General features: G+C 37.5%; 2 pseudogenes across 2 annotated transcripts; both read left to right on the plus strand.

The window, feature by feature from the left end:
* Positions 1–4307: 4307 nt before the first annotated feature.
* Positions 4308–6210, plus strand: LOC148879562 (tetrahydroberberine oxidase pseudogene; annotated as a pseudogene). The gene has a single exon (XR_016105648.1). The product of XR_016105648.1 is annotated as a tetrahydroberberine oxidase pseudogene (transcript).
* Positions 6211–10889: 4679 nt separating this feature from the next.
* LOC148879563 (tetrahydroberberine oxidase pseudogene) lies at positions 10890–13624 on the plus strand (annotated as a pseudogene). Its single transcript, XR_016104279.1, has one exon. The product of XR_016104279.1 is annotated as a tetrahydroberberine oxidase pseudogene (transcript).
* The last annotated feature ends 6364 nt before the right edge of the window (positions 13625–19988 follow it).

Below are 19988 nucleotides of genomic sequence, written 5' to 3' on the forward strand. Positions count from 1 at the left end.
CTTCCATTTCCCACAGATGATTTGGAATTATAATCAAGTGGATCAGAGCTGAAGGAGCCAATACTATAGGTATACTGACTTTCCTGCAGTATGGTTTTAATTTTCTAGTGATGGAGTGGAATTCAAAACCTAATGAAAATTTGGTGTATATATATTTCCATGTTATTGCCTACTTTAGAGTTTCTTGGGTCATTGGAACTGAGGAGAAAAATTCAAATTTCATTAATTTCCACTACTATCCAGACTCCATGTGGGTGTCTTACATAACATGTTAGGACCACCACCAAGCTTGAGCTGTTGACCATGCCATGAACAAAGATTATATTTTGCAGTTTACAAATTTATTATTTGCCCAGGTAAATGTTTTTTAGGTAACATTTGATCTGGATAAATTAATAATATAATGATTTTTTTTTTATTTATTTATAAAAAGTCAATGTTAAAATGAGTAAATTTGTATTATTATATTTTATAATTTTTTTTCCTCAAGTGAGAAATATATATCCACATGAGAAATGAATAAATATTTAAGTAAATAAAGATGACTTTACGGTAAGGCTCAATACTTTATTACAAAAGAAACACTATAAAGTTAGTCAATAGGAAAAAGATACACATTGACCGACTTTCCCCCTATTATTTATCGATAAACAAATGAGACCGAATGCAACATCATCGCAGGATAAACCCGAGTCCCATTAATAATGAACTCAACTCATATGCCTAAAATCATTCCATTAAATGTATGAGAGAAAAATATAATGCTTAAACAACAGACAATAATATCTTTCCCTAATTCTTCATGTGCCATTGCTACTACTGCATGAATTGTGGTTTATGGCTATCTTTTCAGCGCCTGAAAATGACTCTCCACTATCTTCCTTGAACAGGTCTATTGTGTATAGTACGATTTACATCTTTTAATGGGACCATGGACCAAATATTTACCATGCCTCAGGTTACGACAGCAGACAGACAATCAGTGCAATTGTGGAGCGCCTTTCAGCTTCCATCATCCACATGAATGCATCACAAGTTCAGATCATTTACCCCAGTTAAGCTAGCTCTTCTATCCTAACTGTTTGAAAATGAGATAACTGGCAATTTTGTAAGCATCAATTATATAAAGTAGGTATTTTCATTCAAAAGTACTTTTTAGAAAAATAAAGAGATGTTGCATTGTCATCCTCTATAAAAATAAAAAAACAATACAATTTTTTTTTTCCTATAGCAGACCATTTGCCCAATCTAATTGCAGATGTCTTAGGCTATGTTTGGTTTCGTGGGTATCTATTGGAAAAACGCCACTAGTTGCATCAATGCCACTTAGGCCTTGGCGTTAATTATATTGTGAATTAAAATTGCAGAAATGTTTGGATTTATATGCATGAACCATTGGGGGAAACTTCAAATTTTATTTTTTCCCGATGACCCAACGTTCATTGAAATGCAATGCTGATCTTAGCACATTGTAAGCTGAGGTGGAAGATAGTTTTATAGGGTGTTGAAACGTCCAACTAAACAACAAAAAACGTTTAAAGTAGCATTTTTCAATAAAACATGGATATGAAAAACACCCCATCTATAAACGTCCAATAACCAAAACAAATACGTAATTAATTAGTGTGAGACTTGTGGAACGTTTGAATCAATCAAAGAGATTGCTTAATTTGGACGGCTCAGACCAAGCAGCAAGGGTCCATTTGTATGACGCCTAGATGACACCAATGAAGTTTGTGGTGATGAAATGGGCATATGGAAGTGGATAAAGGATGATTAATTGCATGTCAAATCCAAATTGCTGGGTCGATTTTGTTGAATTCCTGGATGCATGGGATAGGGACCAACTCTTGTGTCAAAATCGTTTGATTTCCATTCTGAATTAACTGTACTTAATGGCTGTTTAACAAATGATAATGCCCCTATATCGTTGGACTAGTTCAGCACGCGGCTATATACTTGATGGCTGACAGGGGACAAACAACCCCTAACACAGTCATATTTATCAAGAGTTAGGATCTTCTGCAAACAAATTAAAACATCTTCCAACCCTCTGTCAACATGATCTCACACCGCACATTTTGCCATGAAACTGGGACTCATCACGTATGAGGTGTGCGGTGTGAGATCATGTTGATATAAGGTTGGAATGTGTTTTGTTGGCAGGTGATCCGGATTCATCTCTATCAAGTACAACTAATCTGATTGAGCTTTCACAATATTTTATAATTCAAGGTTTTAAAAACTGGATCAGACATGAAATCATTTTGGGGACTGGTTCCTGGGTTGAGCAGTCCAACCGTATGGTTCGAATTAACAGCCTGTTCTGACTTAAAAATTAAAAAAAAATTAATAAAAATAAAAAACAGTCAAAAACTATTTTTTGAGTCAACAGGTCGATGATTCGACTGCTTGGGTCAGCGGGTCACTGACCAATCAACGATCTTTTTGTCCCAGGAGTGGTTTTAGGATGAAACAGAACCAATTGCGTGACCACTTCCCAGGTCATCCGCTCACTAAGGACCCGTTTAAAGAGGGCTGAAACTTTGCTTGAGTTGCTTTGGAGAAGCCACTAAAAAGGCTTAAACAGGAAGTATATTTTTGGCTGAAACTTTGCCATTTAGGGCTTTTTGTGATTTTGACATCACAAAAGCTATTCATATGAGGCCCACCTTATAAAGCCAGAAGCCACTATGTGAAAGCCCTCCCAAATGGGCCCGAACTGAGTAGTATAGATGAAGTATGGTATTTTGTGAAGGGACACCACAAAAGACAAAAAGAAGAGTGCAAATATAAAGAAAAACACACAAGATTTTCGTGGTTCAGCATCATTCGCAGAAGATTCATCTTCAACCTAGATTTCTTGGGGTTTATTGATTTGTTTATGAGTAAAACACGTGGCAAAAATACCCCTATGCTTCCAGCTTCTCAGAACTTTCCCTTACCACTCTTGTTGGCTGTCCTATTGATGATACAAGACACCATTCATTAGATCCCTCACTGGCCAAAATCTGACATGTCCATTGGATTGGTTGGAGGCCCCTTGAATTAGGGTTTATGCCCAATCTCCTACACCATGTCAGCCCTTGTGTTGCTTTTCTCCAGAGTGACGATATTAGTCATGTATGAGAATTTATTTCTTAAAACCTCCCATAGAAAAAAGGGATTATTTTGAATATGTGGTTAAGGTTTTAAGGCTGACTATAAAATGGGACTATGGGACTACTTCTGTTGGTTGAGAGAGAAAGAGAGAGGATTGGTATGTGGATTCAGTTCATGATGCCTCCTACTTGTTTCAATCATATATCAAGAGTCTGCAACCAAAAAATGCTACCAACACTGTCGACAATGAATGACAAAGGAGATGTCCACAATGTGTGGATGAAATGGCCTCTTTGGACAGTATTGGGAGCATTTTGTTGGTAGCAGTATCTATACGTACCCTTAAAACCTACCATTTTATAGGTTCATCAAAGAGATTTAGGTGGGTTATAAACCGTCATACCACGTGAATATTTTGCTCTATTTATAGGGATGGTTGAAGAAAAGTTTCCAGATAGTTTCAAGACGTACAAAAAGAAGCTCCAGAAAAATTACCCCAAATGAGAATAACTGCTAAAAGTCGGATTAGGTTTTCCAGATACAACAAAGCACGTCGTTACAACACCCTACTAACTTGATCTGTCACCACACATCTCACTATAAAATTAGGGCCCACTATAAAAGTAGGACCCATTATGCATGAGATGTATGGTGTCAGATGATGTTGGTAGTAGGGTGTTGGAACATATTTTATTCGCAGATGATCCGACTGTCTTAAAAATTGACTCATTCCTTTTTAAAAGCTTGGTCTTGTGGCACGTTCTATAGTGAATCAGACCCTATGAAGGGTTCCATATCCCAGAACCACAACCTTCCCACAAATTTGTTAAAGACATGGACTTACCAAGTTAATTAAGAATCACCATCCAAACTCAAGGGATTTCTCAGTTCTCAGTGAAGCTGAAAAGGTCTTAAAATGCTGCCATTGGTTTTAGATGAAGTCATCGAATAACATGATACAAATATATATACTAATAAAAAGTCAAATGTCAACCAAATGCGCAGACCAATATAAATATTGTTCTATCAAAAGAAAATCCAATTTTGACTTTTCATGATCTCCTTCTAGTGCTTAGAATCAGAGATAACGATCAAACAATACAAAAATTATCCACGTTACCTAAAATATGTATATAAAATTGAAAATTCAGGCTTTCTGGGTTTTGACGAAGACCCAGAAAAAAAATATAAATAGGCAAGACAATAACCTTACTTCCGCATAATGAGCAAAAATAAAACACAACAAATTAAACATGGGGAGTTCATCAACTTCTGCAGTGCTTTCCTTACTTTCAATCCTTCTGCTGGTTCCATGGGTAACTTCAACCTCAGTGGAGGAGAGCTTTCTTCAATGCCTTTCCCTCCATTCTGATCCCTCCTCTCCAATCTCCGCTGTGGTTTATTCCCCCAATAACTCCTCTTATCTATCAATCTACAGGTCTTCCATTCAAAATCTCAGATTCTTGCAGTCTGACACCCCAAAACCTCTGTTTATCATTACTCCTTTGAACGAATCCCACGTCCAAACAGCTGTTATCTGTGCAAAAGAGAATGGGTTGGAGATCAGAACTCGAGGCGGAGGCCATGACTACGAGGGTCGCTCATATGTGGCTGAAGTCCCATTTGTCATTGTTGACATGTCCAATCTTAAAACCATCACTGTGGATATAGAAAACAACAGTGCATGGGTTCAGGCTGGTGCGACCCTAGGCGAACTTTATTACAGAATTGCAGAGAAAAGTAATGTTCATGGCTTCCCAGGTGGGGTTTGCCACACTGTAGGCGTTTCTGGGTTCCTCAGCGGAGGTGGGTATGGTTACATGTTGAGAAAATATGGCCTTGGAGCTGATCATGTCATTGATGCACACATGGTTGATGCAAATGGCAAAATTCTCAACAGAGAAACCATGGGAGAAGATCTGTTCTGGGCCATCAGGGGAGGAGGTGCAGCAAGCTTTGGAATCATTCTATGGTGGAAAGTGAATTTGGTTCCAGTCCCACCAGTTGTTACTGTTTTCAATCCTTCCAAGACAATTGAAGAAGGAGGAACGAAGCTTGTCCACAGGTGGCAATACATTGTGGATAAGGTTGATGAAGATCTATTCATGAGAGCCAATCTGGAGCTCACAAACACCAGTTCAGGTGGTAAAACAATAAAAGTTTCATTCAGCTCCTTGTACCTTGGTACTATTGACAAACTCCTCCCTCTGATGAACAAGAGCTTCCCAGAGCTGGGTTTGCAACGAGAGGATTGTACTGAAATGAGCTGGATCGATGCCATCAAGAATATTGGGGGGTTCCCAAATAATACCATAGATGTCTTACTCAACAGGACTCTGCAGGACAAGAGAACCTACAAGGTGAAATCCGACTATGTCAAGGAACCAATTCCCGAATTTGTGTTTGAAGGAATATGGAAAAGGTTTCTTCAGATAGAGATACCTGTGATGAGGCTAACTCCGTATGGAGGAAGGATGAGTGAGATATCAGAGTCTGCAATTCCCTTCCCACACAGAAAAGGGAACATATTCAAAATCCAGTACATTGTGAACTGGAGACAAAATGGTACTCAAGAAATCAAGAGGCACATCAATTGGATAAGAAAGCTGCACAAATACATGACTCCTTATGTCTCCAAGTCGCCAAGGGAAGCATATCTCAACTACAGAGATCTTGACATTGGAACAAACAACAAGGGCAATACAAGCTACTCACAAGCTAGCATCTGGAGTCGAAAGTATTTCAAGAACAACTTCGACAGATTAGTATATGTGAAGAGCAAGGTCGACCCAGGTAATTTCTTCAGAAATGAGCAGAGCATTCCAGCAGTGACAGCATGGTAGAAGAGAAGAGGGAATTAGTGATCGATGATGCATGCCTTCACTTGTCTAATCTTCTCAAGCCTTTGATAGCTAAGGAGTTGGGTGAGCCTACAGCAGTTACAAACCAGAAATAAAAGGCTTAATGTTGCATATTCAGTATACAAATCCTTATTAAGTATTGGTTACTTTGAAAATATGATGTTTATTCATACAATATTGTCTCAATAAGTTGTCTCTCTCCTATTCTTTCTTAATAAATAAGATTGTGTGATTTTCTTTTCTTTTACATTTATCATTTCTGTTTCTGTTCTGTTACTTTTTTTTTTCCATTTATCTTGCAAAGGAATAATTTTTACAGTTAGACCTTTCTAATGCTTCTTCAGTAAAATCTTTTGGGGGTGGAGGGAGAGGTGTGCAGGAGATGCCTTCTGGAAATATCTGCTGCAGATAAATGCTGTGGGCCAAACACTTGGTTGCCTTTCAGACTGTTGGGCTTGTCGGAATTTGGAGCCTAAAGGAACATGTTTAGAGAGAGTATGTATCAGTCCAACAATGTTTGCTAGAACTTTGGACGTTAAATCATTAGCTTAGTAAGTAGAAATAGAATTGAAGGAAGGTTGGCCACAGGTGGCGATACATCGTGGATTAGGTCCATGGAACGTAGAAATTGCGATCCCTTATCTGAAAGAATTACCATTTTGTAAGTATTCATGATTCACCAAATCTAGCTTTGCCCAATATGTTTGGATTGGGCTGAAAATGAAAATGTTTTCCAATGAAATTAAAGCAGAAAAAGGGGGATTTTAAGCTGTGTTTTCTGTGGTTTTGATGGAAAATGGAGTGGGTATTTGGTTGGAAATGTGGGAAATCACATAAGATGCATGGAGCCAACTGTTTTACCTGCATAACCCCACAATCTTTCTGTCAAGGATCATATCCACTCATCATATGAGTTTTTCCTTTGGCCTCTATCAGACAAGGTTTAGAGTCGTTTTCAGGTAAACCTTTCTGTCCAGTGAGTGTTTACCCATCATATTCGTGAACGCCAAGGTACCGTGAGAGAGTTCCTATTTTCTGGTGAAGCCCCTCCCACATCTGTTTATGACGCTCCTATCATCTTATGAAACACTCAGACAAGCCCAACAACAAATTGATAGCCAATTTTCTGGTGCGTTTCCTCATTACTGAAGGACCCATCCTCATGTTCATGATGGAAGGTCTTTAGAGAGTTTAGTATATGAATCTCCCTATCACATGTACTCATATTAGCTGGAGGGAACAATTAATTACGCCCTAGTTTGATCTAGGTCAAACAAAAGTGGCTCCCATTGACTTTCATAAAGTCAGATTTCGGTGGGCCTAAGTCGGCTAGGGTTCCGCATGTAACCTCTTGATGAGGTGTGTGGCCCACCACTGAGGGAGGGCATCCAATGGCCAAAATGAACACCATGGCAATGATGTGGATTCAGCCATGGTGTGCGCAAGAGCCACTATCGATTGGGCATGGGCCAAGCACTTATGGCCCATGTACGTAGCACATCATACTAAGTTAGCCCTTATGTTGGTTTTTCTCCATAGTGATAGATATTAGTAATATAAGTGATTCTTAAAACTTCCCATGGAAAAGGGATAATTTTGAATGTGGTTAGGCTTTTGAGGTGGGTTTTAAGAGAGAGGATTGGTATGTGGATTCGGTCCATGAACTTACTACCTCATTGTTTCGATCATCAAGAGTCAAAAGACTCAAAACTTACCATTTTTGTGGGTTCCATCAAAGAAATTAGGTCGGTTATATGAATATTTTATTCACTTTATATGGATAGTTGAACGGGAACATCTACGAAACCATAAAGACATAGGGGTTGTTTGGTAAGTCTTTTTCAAAAGATCTTTGGGAAGCTCTCACAATGAGAGCTTTTGTGCTAGGATCTTTAAAGCTCGAAAATCGTTTGGTTAAGATGCATTTATTTTTTGTGAAAAAACTCTAATCAGAGCTTCTCAAAAATAATTCAAAACAGACTTTATGTGTATTTTCAAGACAGTAACTTTTAACATGATTAAATCTTTTTCCAATCAAACGAAAAATCAATAAAATGCATAAAAAAATGCACCAAACAAAATCATAAATATCAAAAGAACTTTAACCAATCAAAACACCCATATGAATTTTGATGAATACCACTTAGTCGATACCAGTAAGTTTTTCCGCTATCATGTCTTTCCGTTAATATAGGCAAACTCTAACCCGATTTCATATGGATGAGGAAAAGTCTCTTGATAAGTTTGAAAATAAAAAAGAAGTTCTAGAAAAATTAATTGCTAAAAGTCATTTAACCAGTTTAGTGTAGCTGGTTATTTTGTGGGTCCCCATCCTCTAAAAGTCAACAAACGAAGGGATTTCTCAGTTCCCAGTAGAGCCGAAAATGTCATAAAATGCTGCCATTTTTTTCTAGACGAAGCCGTCAAATAACATGAACAAATACTAATAAAATGCCATATGTCAACCAAATGAGCATACCGATGTAAATATGATCTCCTTCATGTGCCTAAAATAAGTGATAATGATTCAGGTTTTTAGGCATAGTTTTTAAAAACGAACAGGTAATCGAACTAGTCAGGGTAATTATTGGTTCGAGGACAAAAAATAAAAAAAAGTTAAAAAATTAAAAAAATTGAAAAATGGTCAAAATCATTCAAACGGTTTGAATGATTAATCGGCCGGTTCAGCAGTTTATTGACCAAAATCAACGGTTTTGAAAAAGGTTTTGGAGGGAAAATGGACTGGTTCCTAGTTTTTCCGGTGCAGTTTTGAAAACTATTTTTTCAGGGTTTTTTAACCAAAAAAGTTCGGATAGGCCCTAATTCCACTGCAGAGCTATAAACATTCAAAATGTCAAAACCCCTCATTCTATACACCAATTTCCACCTGTGAATTGGCATTAATTTTGATCTGGCACCCACCCCAACAATCGGAAAAATCTAAAACTTTGAGACCGGGGATGTGGGAGGGATGATATTTATCCATTCCACCCCAATCCTGACCTCAAACCCGCTCTGAATATATATTATATATTATACTATAATTTTATAAAGGTTTTAAAAAAATGGAAAAAATAGATTTACAAGTAAAAATGACTAGAGCAAGGGGGGGAGGCAAATTTGGGGATCTCGTTTCTTATTGGAGATGGGATTGGGATTTTTAGCCCTGATGGGATTCAGGGCAGGAATGGGATAGGGCATTTGAGTTTAGGGTTGGGGATGGGGCATGCAAAACCCAGCCTCACCATGCCCCATTGTCATTTCTAGTTTTGAAGAAGACCCATAAAAATATAGGACAAATCTCTTAAATTATACCTAAGCTTTAGGAAATTAATTTCAACTCTTATTATTTAAAAATTGTCTTAAAATATACCTAAGTTTCTTGACAATTGACTAATTCTTCCCTTACTTACTATCCATTAATGTTGCATTACAATCTGATCACATGTGACACCTTGTGAAATATAATTATTTTTTTAAATCCCAACAGTACCTTTTGTAATCGATTTTGCTCTCCATTATTCCTCATATTTTCAAGATAAAACTTAACAGAACCAAATTTTCAAAATTGTTCTAGCTGTGCATTATCTCCATTAAATATTACACCTTCCTTTCCATGGACATGGACGCCTCTACCTGTAATAAAGGAACAAATGTCCTTTCATCAGTTCACCACTTCACCTTTTCACTTTCAGATCTCTTTAGTTTGTTTGTTCATACAAATTTACTCTCTCTCTCTCTAGTTTTATAGAGGACGCAATGGGTTATATAAGAGATCAAATGAACAAAGAAGTTAAACATGCTTCATAAACAGCCAGCACTTTATCAATTGCTTTAATAAGCGAAAGAAGCATTAATTTATCATATTTTTTCATGAATTTTCAAAGCTTAGTTAGGAAGGAGTACGAATACAAATATGTAGAGTGTAAAACCTTATAATTTGTATTATTTTGTATCTATTGGTAGTGTACATATTTGTATTTGTATTCTTTTCAAACTAAGAGTAACCAGAAAACAGAACCCACAAGCCACAATCAACACTTAACAATTGATCAACAAAAACAAACTTAGAAACAATTAGGCCATGTTTGGTTTTGTTCTAGGCCTTATTCTTTTAATTCTTATTCATTTTAGGTAAGAATAGGTAAGAATGAATAACATTAGACTCTCTGGTTACAAAATTATTGCCATGAGTCCCATTCTCTTTACAATAAAAAATCATAGAGATGTAAATCGAGTTGTGTTGAGCCGGCATGGCTTGCAGTTAGCTCGTGCTTTGGTGGGCCATGTTGTACCAGCACACGGGCCTTGCTTGCCTCCTTTGGGATACCTGGCATGGCCCATGGCACGACCCCAGGTGGGCTTGGGCTAGGCCATGAGCGGCATATTTCTTTTTTAATTCAAAAGAATGAAAATTTTAAAATAAATTAACAAAATAGTCAAAAAATTGAAAAATATTAAAATTTTATTTTATATGAATTTTGATGTATACAATTGTTTATATATGAAATAATAAAATAAAATATAAAAAAATACAATACAATTGGAATGAAATAGTATAATAAAATTGAAAATAAACATGGCCTACCTAATACAGTGATGGGCCGTGGGTGGCATAATCCAATTTACAACTCTAAATCAATTTGTAGCACAAAAATTGAGTGAGCCTGCAACATGAAAAATAATGATGCCCCATCTTACTCAGTTTCCGTCTTTAAAGAAACTCTCAGGTCTAGTTCTACAAAATCACCATAGGTATATACTATCAGATTGTCATGGAAACTTACACGACAAGCATTGACTACCAGCCATCCATCGGTAAACATCTATGCCAATGGTTTTGGAGACTTGGACTGGCATTTTATGACCACTGACATGGATTTTTTTTTAAGAATGAAAATGAACAACATAAGGCACTTCTAGTTTGAAAAGAATTCATTTCATTCATAGAAACATTTTCTCATTCTACCCATTGTATCCATTATTGTACATTTTAAAATTTTATCTTCACTAAGAATGAAAAATAATGAGAATTGACCCAAAATGACCATAATTTCCCAAATCCCAACTTCCTCACTGGTATTGCTGAAAACATATGCAGAGCAATCACTCTCTCTCCAGGCTGGGCCACTTTGACAAGTGCCCATGTCAGTAACTCCCTGCTTTGCTGATTCAACTTTACTCCCATCACAACCATCGGGCAATCCCCCCACCACCATTGAACTACAAACAAACACAGCCTGATCAGGAACAAACAACCTCGCTTCACCACTTCACCTTCTCACATTCAGAATTTCAGATCTCTTACAAAGCCCATTGTGCCCTCTGTAAAACTGGAGAGAGAGTAAAATGGTATAAAGACTGCATGTAAATTGCTGCTCCATCAATAAAATAATATAAACAAATGTTTTTTTTTTCTTTTATTGTATTTTATACCCAAATCTTCTCGGTAGCTGCACAACATATGAAGAAGAGAAAAAACAGAGCTATGTAAAGAGGGTAAAATAAGGGAACTAGAAGGCATTATACATCCATCAAATCTCGTTGGAAAGCTTTTTTTAGTCAAATATTGAAGAGCTTTTCCATCAAATCAAATCTTAATCTGAAAACGAAGACAAATCCCCTTCCCTCAACATACTCTATATTCTTAACTGGGAGGTTTGGTGCCTACATTTTAAGCAGGTTTATTCAAATGTTTCATTGAAGAATGATGGATAAATTAGTCTTTTCCATGTTTAATGTCATAAAAGCTACTTTGGGGTAGTTTCTATATAGTAGGGGATAGGCAAGCCAATAACCTTGCTTCGTCCACCCAGAGAGCAAAAGGAAAGAAGAACAAAACATGGGGAGTTGGTTGACTTCTGCATTACTTTGCTTACTTTCAATCCTTGTTTTGGTTCCATGGGCAACCTCAGCCTCAGTGGAGGAGAGCTTTCTCCGATGCCTTTCCCTTCGTTCTAATCCTTCCTCTCCGATCTCCGCTGTGGTTTATTCCTCCAATAACCCCTCTTATCAATCCATCTACACCTCTACTATACAAAATACTAGGTTCCTGCAGTCTGACACTCCAAAGCCTCTCTTTGTTATTACTCCTTTGAACGAATCCCACGTCCAAGCAGCTGTTATCTGTGCAAAAGAGAATGGCTTGGAGATCAGAACAAGAGGCGGAGGCCATGACTATGAGGGCATCTCATACAGAGCTGAAGTCCCATTCGTCATTGTTGACATGTCCAATCTGAAAACCGTCACTGTGGACATAGAAGACAACAGTGCGTGGGTTCAGGCTGGTGCGACTTTAGGTGAACTTTATTACAGAATTGCAGAGAAGAGTAACGTCCATGGCTTCCCAGGTGGGGTTTGCTCCACTGTAGGGGTTTCTGGGTTCCTCGGCGGAGGTGGGTATGGTTACATGCTGAGAAAATATGGACTTGGAGCTGATCATGTCGTTGATGCACACATGGTTGATGCAAATGGCAAAATTCTCAACAGAGAAACCATGGGAGAAGATCTGTTCTGGGCCATCAGAGGAGGAAGTGCAGCAAGCTTTGGAATCATTCTATGGTGGAAAGTGAATTTGATTCCAGTCCCACCAGTTGTAACTCTTTTCAATCCATCCAAGACAATTGAAGAAGGAGGAACGAAGCTCCTCCAGAGGTGGCAATACATTGCAGATAAGCTCCATGAAGATCTATTCATGAGAGCCAACCTGAGGCTCGCGAAAACCCGTTCAGGGGGTCAAACAATAGCAGTTACATTCAGGTCCTTGTACCTTGGTACCATAGACAAACTCCTCCCTCTGATGAACGAGAGCTTCCCAGAGTTGGGTCTGCGACGAGAGAACTGTACTGAAATGAGCTGGATCGATGCCATCAAGAATATCGGGGGCTTCCCAAATAGTACCAACGATATCTTACTGGACAGGAGTCGTCAGAGCAAGAGAAACCAGAAGGTGAAATCCGACTATGTTAAGGAACCGATTCCTGAATTTGTGTTCGAAGGAATATGGAAAAGGTTTTTTCAAATGGAGGGACCTGTAATGCAGCTAAATCCCTATGGAGGAAGGATGAGTGAGATTTCAGAGTCTGCAATTCCCTTCCCACACAGAAAAGGGAACATATACAAAATCCAGTACTCTTTGAACTGGAAAAAAAATGGGACTCAAGAAATCGATAGGCAAATCAAGTGGTTAAGGGAGCTGTATGAATACATGACTCCTTATGTCTCCAAGTCGCCAAGGGAAGCATATCTCAACTACAGAGATCTTGACATTGGAACAAACAACAAGGGCAATACAAGCTACTCACAAGCTAGCATCTGGGGTCGAAAGTATTTCAAGAACAACTTCGACAGATTAGTATATGTGAAGAGCAAGGTCGACCCAGGTAATTTCTTCAGAAATGAGCAGAGCATTCCAGCAGTGACAGCATAGTGAAACAGAAGAAGAAATAGTGATTGATGCATGTGAGCTTACAGCAGTTACAAATAAGAAATAAAGGGTTTTTTTTTTTTTTGCTAGGAGAAATAAAGGGCTTAATGTTGCATATTCAGTAGAAGCATTTTTAAGTACTAACTGCGTTAAAAACAAGATGTTTGTTGCATACAATGTTATCTCAATGAGTTGCTTCTTAATAAATCAAAGTGTGATTTTTTTTAACAGTAAATGATTTCTGTTTCTGTTGTGTTAATATTTTTCAACGTTTGAAGAGGAATAATTATCACAGTTAGACCTTTCTAATGCTTCTTCATCAGTAAAATCTTTTGGGGTGGACTGTGGAGGGAGAGAGGTGTGCAGGAGATGCCTTCTGGGTTGTTTCTTCTTAGCACAGTCGTGAAAAGGCAGTCAGTCCTTAGCATTTAGACGAACTCTGCAGCTGTTGTGGAGTGGAATTATCTGCTGCCGACAAAATTTTGTGGGCCAAAACACTTTGGTTGCCTTATTTGAACAGGACACAACCCTTTTCCCGAGTTACCCAACCAGAGAGTTCCCATTTGATAAAGTATTCATGATTCATCAAATCCAACTTTTCCCGTGTTTGGATTGGGGTGAAAATCAAAATGTTGGCCAATGAAACAAGGGGATTTTAAGCTGTGTTTTCTGTGGTTTTGATGGAAAATGGTTTCCTATGTCAGTGGTTTTTAAGGGGTTTGTCTAATTGTCTTGTCGGTTTGAAGATTTTTCAAAGATATAAAAACGCTTTTTTGAATAGTAATAGTGTTGACAAAGTGGTCTGAAAAAAAAGAAAAAAAATCATAAATTGGTGACAACACTGTCGATTTGACAAAATCAAATGAAACCACAAATATAAAAATCAGAACCGAGGAATCGATTTCTCCCTCAAAACATCATTAGGCTCTGTAAATGTGGAATCTTCGCCATTTTCTAACTTCTATTGATTTGCACATTAGTGATGTCAGTGGTGTGAAAACATACAAGTCACAGGTAAAATATTATTACATTTAATAAGGGAAGTCAGTGGTCAGTCCTGGTGTTCTATCCACTAAAAGTCATTAATGGGGAGACGGAGATCTACTAAATTTTTTCTTTTCTGATATAAATCAAGTCATCAAGAGAGTTGAAGTAGAGAGCCGTGTAAGAAATTTGAACCCATGGGCGTATTCTCCTGCACAGGGTTATCTATTGCCTGAGCAAGGTTCTGTAAATGACATCAGACAGCTGGAAGAGAGAAAAAAATGCGTAATTAATTGAGATAGAGATTAAGATGGAAGAAGGAAAAACAATGTGTAATTGTTTGAGATAGAGACTAATTTATAGGGATAGACCTGGTCCTAACTATGTTGAGTATACGTGGCCAAGTGGCCAAGTTGTTACAGCTGGAATCTTTTTTAGTAATATCTCGATCAGGACATGTGAGATGCCGAGCTTTTTTAGTAATATCTCTATTACGACATGTGAGATGCCGAGCTTTGTTAGTAATATCTTTGATATTTTCACTTATTTGGTGTTCATCTATATCCAATTCAGATATTATTTTTTGGGTTATGTCTATTTTATCTTATTATAATTTAAGTTGCGATTTAGTGAGAGTGAGCAATCTTTTATACTTTTAGATAAATTTTTATTACTTTTATCTCTTAATGTTAATTTTTATTGGTTTATTATTATTTTTTAGGTAAAGTTATAAAAAGCCCTCATCTTATAATAAATCTATAAAATGCCTCCCTTATAGTTTAGAAAAAAGGTGCATGCAAATACCTCCTTTACCTCGGCTTTTTAGTAATAAAGACATTGAAGTTACCAAAACACCCCTTATCATTGTTAAAGTATTACCATACATAATTTAAAGTTTTAACTTTATCCTTTACTAATTTATTTTACCAAACAACTTTCAAAGAGTAATTCTCCCTATTCTTCTTGGACAAAGTAAGTGTTAGCACCCAATTTTTGCTCGGTCCCTTCTTTAACCCATCTCCTACATTCCAAAGGCCCGATTGGACCCCACCAATCACTTTAAAACATGAATAAACCATAAGAAACCAAATTTTAGCCCAAATGCCCATAAATCCACCATTAAATATACTTGATTCCCTTTTGATGGTCTTGATTATGCCACATCACCATGCTTGATCCCTGATCAAAATCCATCACGTGAAACAAAATCCTCAAACAACCAATCAAGAAAAAATTCAGCCCTAAATTCATGGATTTAGCCAATCATCCATCAGAGACCCCATTTCGATGCATATAACATTATGACGCTCCTTGAACCTAAAACTCATGATTTGTACATGCCTAACACAATCAAGCCCTTCCAACGACCCCATAATCCCAATCCATACCTACCCACCAAAATTTATCCCAAAATTCCCTCATTTGACCTAACATCAAGCCTTGATTCTGTTTTAGCGAATCTTATTGATTAAAAGCTCACCTGTCACAAATCCCCATTATCCAAACCTTATTTGTCCAATCATACCCCACCACCATGTTCAGAGACCCAAAGAACCCGAGCACATCAAATTTCACGACTAAACACATCCATTTGGTTGTTAAAAAAGCAAGATTCAATTTTGGGCTCTCTTATTGATTGAAAAACCATAAGCTAAGGCCATGATCTGAACTAAACCATTCAATCCACACCTCTGGTCAAAGATCCCATCACTTCCATCAGATTTGGTAAGTTTGAAAATGCCTACTCACCAAATTTCATTCCAAAATTCCCCCGTTTGACCCTTCATCAAATAAAGATTCTATTTCAATAAATCTTATTGATCTGAACTTGTCAGCCACAGATCTCAATCCTCTCAACCCTGTTTTTCTGATCAGACCTCACCACTATGTTCAGAGACCCATAAAACCCCAATACGCCAAATTTCATTACCAAATTCATCCGCTTGACCATTAAACTATAGAGATACCTTTTTGATGCACCCGATTAAACCGTCACATCAGCTGTCCAACTTAAGATCTTAAGTGGGTGGGGACTGATGCCAGATCCTTACTTAACCCCATTAAAACATCTGGACCAATGATTTTGAGGCTAATAGGCTTAAAAAACCTAAAATACCAAACATGCCCCTACTTAAAATCATTTAAAAGTTCTTTAAATTTATGTTTTTTGCCACTTTTAGCCCCAAATATGGGGCTGCAACGTCTGGCACACCCCAATCCCTCATTGGACACATGAAACCCATGAGAAACTACAAAAAATCGAGAAGATTTGTTGCACAAAGAAGGAATGGTCAACTACAAGCCCCTTTTTCTCAAAATCCTTGCCTATTTCGGTAAAAAAACTTTACTGAGCTATAGACACTGTAGCTAGACGAGTTTCAGACCCATCTCCCTCAATTTTCTCTATAAATAGAGACTCAGCTCGAGCTTGAAGGAGAGGAGAGTTTTCCAACTCTTATAACACACCCAACTTGCTTGAAATCCCAGAATCCTTGAAGCCAAACTCAAGTCTTATCCCCTGTTCTCTAGACTCAAACTAGAAGCACCCAGCCTAACTCCTGCCTTGTTCAAGTTTCATTTGAAGTCCTTTTAGCTACTGGAAAGCTTGTTTCAAGGTCGTACACGAGGGGCAAGCCTTTCATTCCACCATCTCTTTGCTTTTAGTTCGGTTTCAGGTTGCTTAAAGCTCTGAAATCTTGGGAAATTTGCATTCCCAACTTCCTCCAGATTGAGAAAAAGTGGTAGAGAGGCGAGGGTCTTAAGGAAACTAGTACCTAAGACCCAATAACATCACCTAAATCAATTCTGGGTGAAGTTAGTAACATTTTTGCTAGATATCAGGAGCTTTGGAAAATCTTGTTAGTGCGTGTTTCTACCGGAATTTGAACATAAATTACTCCCTTAGTGGGCTGCTATAGTAGCTTGGAGAGAGGGGTGCCTAACACCTTCCCTCTCCTGATCCTTTGAACCCAAAGCCTTTCGGTTCATTGCCTTTCCTTGGTGGAGAATGAAGTCACTATCAAGGCCAGTAAACCGTTTTTCAAACCCAAAAATGATGGTCCATTTTTCCTCTAAAAAATGCGTGGCGACTCCAACTCTTTTGAGCCGGCCATGAGTTTCTCGGAGCTCCGAGCTGGTGACTCCACTAGGGACTTTTAAAGACCTTTGCAGGGAGATATTTTGGCTCAAATTCGCATTCAGTTGTCATACGCTTTACGGCTTAGTTTGTTTTTTCTTTGGTTGGTGACTGAAAATTGCACCTCAAGAAGGCTAGGCATGATAGACCTTCCCAACACAGTTCAAAACCATGTTTTAACACTCTCTAGCACAAGTAATCTCCTCCTTGTACGCTTGAAACCATCTTTGGACCAAATTGCACCTGGAACTTCACCTAGAACCTCCTCGTAATCCAATTTCATTGCATCCCCACTTCATCACAATCTAGAAGCTCATTGCACCTTCAATTTAATTCAGAAACTTGCAACCAAGTCCAACTTCATTGCAACTCAATCTAACCTCATCGTAAACTAGAACTTGCTCATCACACCTCCTTTCCGCTCATCGCACCTAAATCGCACACATCTACCCTTCCCGTGCTTGTTTATCGCATCACACCTTCTGTCGTACCACTCTAAGTGTCTACCACGACAAGCCCCTTGTTTATTTTTTCCTTTATTTGTTTTTTTGGGGTTTTTTCTTTCCTTATTTTGTTTTTTCTTGGTTTTTTTTTCCTCTTTTTTTCCTTTGGGAATCTCTCAAAATTTGTAGTTTTTACTTTCTCTATAATTGAATGTGATTAGCTTAATTTTGGATAGCAATAAATTGCATTTGTTCCTTATTTCTTTCCTTGTTTTGTTTTAAAGCATCGAGAGAACTTAACTTCTATTAGATCCCCAAATGTGGCCACCTAGAAACTTGTAGGATTGCTTGAAAACTTAAACATGTGGTTGCATTTTCCCATTGTTTTTTTTTTGTTTTATTGCTTTCTTATTCAAATTTTTTGCATGCTTGAACATTTACAGCCACACACACTATCATGTAAATAAAATTAAAATCCCATTTCACCTATTAGAAAAAGGGTAATAGGTGTGTGCCCCTAGATTTTGGTCCTTAAAGGCTCCACCAAAACCTTCAAATTAGCCACAAACCAAAGAAGCCCATTTTGTCCATGGGTGGAGGTTTGAAAGCTAACAACCTTATTGGAACCTTAAAGTCTAGAACTCTCCAACAATTTCATGCATTGCACCTAGAGTGCCCATACATAGGAGCCTTAGGTGGAAATAGGATAGAAGGACCTTAGCATAATTAGGACCAGGACACTAAGAGTGTTGCACTATGTAGTTGCCATCCTTGGAAGTAAGATCAAAATTAATCCTAAATCCCTTAAAAGGAAAAGTGTAATATAAAAAACATCAAAGTACCCTTTAAGCTATCAATATTACACCTAAGATCAAAGTTTAAAAACTCAATCAAATCTCAAATCAATATCAAAATCCATTAAGTTCTCCAAATCTAAAGATCCATTTGAAATACTTAAAAAAAAAGAGCCTATCTTGCCACTCATGGTTGTCGTTCTCAAGGTTAAGTAAATGCATGCCCTTATGAGATTATTTCTTGGGAAATAGCATCAAAAGGCCAATTTTTGACCTCTTATGTGCTTCATCATGTGCCCATCTCAAGGCTAGGTAGATGCATAAATCTATGAGCTCAAATCTTGAGGAATAGCATCAAAAGGCCATTTTACCTTTTACTATTGTTCATTCTATGCCCATTTTAAGGCTAAGTAAATGCATAAATCTAAGAGTTTAATTCTTAAGAAGTAGCATCAAAAGGCCATTTCGACCTTTCTTATCTCCTGGAGTATTTAATAGGTATGCATATAGCAAGAGCCTAACCCTCTCTTGACCAATATCGAAAGGTACTTCATCTCTCAGTTGGTGCACTTTGGCTTTGCCCTGCGACTTTCGAATTCTAGGATGTCTAGTATCTATGTGTATGGTAAAGTGCCTAACATCCCTTTGACCAATACCAAAAGATGTTTTGCATAACCCTTGTCTAGAGGCATCTAGTAAGTACAAATATGACTAAAGGACTAATCATCCTTTAATCAGTATTAAACGATACCTCATTTGTGTTCATGTTCTTTTAGTTAAAACTAAGGGTGTTACAATAATGGCTTACTAACCCTCTTCTTTTTTTTTTGATAGAAAATGGATCAAGCTTTTTTCGAATATCTAGGATGTTGCACGCCCCTTAAAGATCGGATTCTTGCAAAAGCAAATGACATTAGGAGGGGCACCCCGTTCAGAAAAGTTTGGGGATTTAATAAAATTTTACAATGGTCGTCCCTCCACTGGGGGTAAAGTTAGGGGATTGAAAAATTATTTTTATTTTATTTAATTAGTAACTTACTAAATTATTTTTACTATGGTTAATTAATTTTTATTATTTTTAAATGGAATATAATTTATATGATATTTTGTTCAATGTTTTCAACTTGTCATTGAATTAGATATTTAAACCATTCAACCATCACTTGACCCTATTTCTAATTCTATGTTTCCTAAACTTGGGAAGTTCAACCATTGGCCCTTTTGACCCAATCATTGAGTTAC

The sequence above is a fragment of the Nelumbo lutea genome, chromosome 1 (assembly GCF_056320005.1).
Source record: "Nelumbo lutea isolate HS-2025 chromosome 1, American lotus-T2T, whole genome shotgun sequence".
Classification (NCBI taxonomy): Eukaryota; Viridiplantae; Streptophyta; class Magnoliopsida; order Proteales; family Nelumbonaceae; genus Nelumbo; species Nelumbo lutea.